Source organism: Abramis brama (genome assembly GCF_963993115.1).
Source record: "Abramis brama genome assembly, chromosome: 2".
NCBI classification, from domain to species: domain Eukaryota; kingdom Metazoa; phylum Chordata; class Actinopteri; order Cypriniformes; family Leuciscidae; genus Abramis; species Abramis brama.
The window spans coordinates 884,100-886,900 of NC_139964.1; positions in this window are offsets into that span (position 1 = coordinate 884,100).

The following is a 2,801-nucleotide window of genomic DNA, read 5'->3' on the forward strand; positions in this document are numbered from 1 at the left end:
TATTTTTATATCATTATATCAGATCACATTTTAATCTGTCATATGGTCGTTACAATATACTCCACATATGGGGCATGTTGTCACATTTCACTTCCATTCTTTCGGGATGAATAAATAAAAGTATACACTGTGTTAATAAAACAAAAAACACACACAATTGTACTAGACATGAAGGAAATTAACATGGGAATAAATAAATACTCTGAACCCAAAGTGGATTACACAAACTGAGAAAGTCTAAAAGTGTCCCGCTCTCCCCTATATTCTCTTCTAAGTCTTGCTTTTCCAGTCTGTGATGGTGCATTTTAATTTCACACACCAGTGTCCGTTCTGTGTGTTTACATGTTGCTTAGTAAAGTTACATTCAGAAAACTAAAACAACAATGTTAGTCATTAAAACATCAAACAAGTTCAGATCCTCAGGGCTGAACGAGCCTGATTCCCGCAGACCGGATGTTGATAGCCGGATAAACAGTGAGTTTGCAGAAGCTGATTTCAGGGAAACTCTTCAGCGTGTTTCTTCTGATGGCTCTGGAAATCCCCTGAATAAGGGAACCTCTCTCTGCAGACGGAGCACTGGCATGTGAACAGATGATTACACCACAGCCATGATCTACTAGAACGAATAGAGAGCTTCTATCCTCCTATAGTGTGACTGCAGGGGGCAATAGGGGGAGCTCACTGGCTTAGAGGGGCAGTAGATGTCAAGTGGTGGGGCTGCACACTGAAAGACTGGTGTGCCGACTGGACATAACACCAGGCAAAGGTTGGTTTGGCAGTGTATAGGCTGGAGCATGGGGTTATACGAGGCTGGTACTGTGTCAGGAGACTGTCCGCGGCCGTGTAAGAGTGGTTCGGCTTACAGGAGGAGGAGAAGGAAGAGGAGGGGGAAGAGGAGGGGGAAGAGGAGGGGGAAGAGGAGGGGGAAGAGGAGGGGGAAGAGGAGGGGGCCGATGGTCGCCTGTAGTCTGACGGTCTTGTGCTGATACTCCTGGTCAAGGTTATCAGGGCAAGGGGATGATGAGCGAGACTGTGAGGAGGGGGTGCTACTCCTAAGCATGCACTGCTGGATTACTCTACCCTGATTTCTTCTTCTATCAGTTTCTGTAGGAGCAGAGTCTGAGTATCAGGAATGGGAGCCACTGGAGGCATGTGTGTGTTCAGCATCAGGGGTTTGCTCTCTCTCAGATGAGGCAGGCGAGTGATGTGAGGAACACCCGTCAGCCCGGCTGCGGATCCAGCGGTGTAGGCGAAGGGATAGTGCGTGTATGTCTTTTCAGCACTTCAGTGAAGTTCACTTAATGTATTAGAGTTTAGTTTCAATAGTACTTTAGCTCTGCGCTTAATCTGACTCTGATTTCAAATAATTATCAAATTTAGATTGTGTTTCTAAATATAAACTAATCTCTTCTGCTCACAAAGGCTGCATTTATTTGATTTAAAAAACTGTAATATTGTGAAATATCATTACAATGTAAATCAGCTGTTGTCTATGTGAATATATGGTAAAGTGTAATTTATTCCTGCTGAATGTTCAGCATCATTACTCCAGTCTTCAGTGTCACATGATCCTTCAGAAATCACTCTAATATGAGGATTTGATGATCAAGAAACATTTATGATTATTATCAGTGTTGAAAACAGTTATTTACATGTTTATTTCAGGATTCTTTGATGAATAGAAAGTTGAAAAGAACAGCATGGAAACAGCAAAGACTCTCCAACTGTTGGTTTATTACGCTTCAATAGAGGACACATAAAAGACCTGCAAAAACCTGCTATAAAGTGCTAAACATCTCCTCAGTAACTCTAGTTGTCTAGAGTTAATCTCCAAACACTGAAATTCAGTTGAAAATAATGTAAAAACAGAAACTAATGTAAAGATCAATGCTATAATACGAGCTCAACACAGTGTGTAATTATATAAACGAGACTGTCAGTCGCCATAGTTACACAAATGAAGGAGATCAATGCATTTATTAACATTAATGAGAAAGATTGAGAACTGTTCTCCTCTCTGGGTGATGTCTCTTCCAGAAAGCAGAACAAAAGCTCCTGGAGACACAAACTGTGCTGCAACTACAGACTAAACCATGACTTGATGGAGCAACATGAGAAGAAATATTCCAGCTCTACGTGACGAATCTCACATTCTGCTTCTACAGCATCAGAACGCTCAGCTGCTTTCATGGGAAGAGCATCACTGGACACTTCTTTTCTGCTCTTTGTTGAAGTGATTTAGACACTCCAGCTGAATAATGTTTAATCGGACAGATTTTGTCGAGCTTCGTTCAGGTGTCCTGACATTGGAGGAAGGCTGAGACTGTTGTAGAGGACATGAAGCTCAGAGAACATATTCTTCACTGCCAAATATCTGTGCTTCAGCATTATTATACAACACATCATATTTCTTCTATCAGGACAAATAAAGGAAAGGATCATAAGGACACAGAAATAGAGCTAGTGACACAGAAGTGGCTCAACTTACCCACCATTAGGGATATAGTATGATGTCACTGGGGAATTTGAGATTAAAATAAATGAATTAAATATTAGTTTTTTGTGCATTTTCCCATGACAGTCTTACTTTACAGCACATTATTCAGTATGTCTATTCATTAAGCATATTTCCATGCAGTGAAATATCCAAAATATCCAAATGTTAAATTATGACACAGCAAAATAAAGTTAGAAAAAAAGAGCTTTTATTAGATAAAGAAAATATTAAATGTTCCTCATTGCAGTTCACCAAACTCTGTGTGTTTGCAGAAGATTATAATCACAGGAAAAGAACAGCTGGA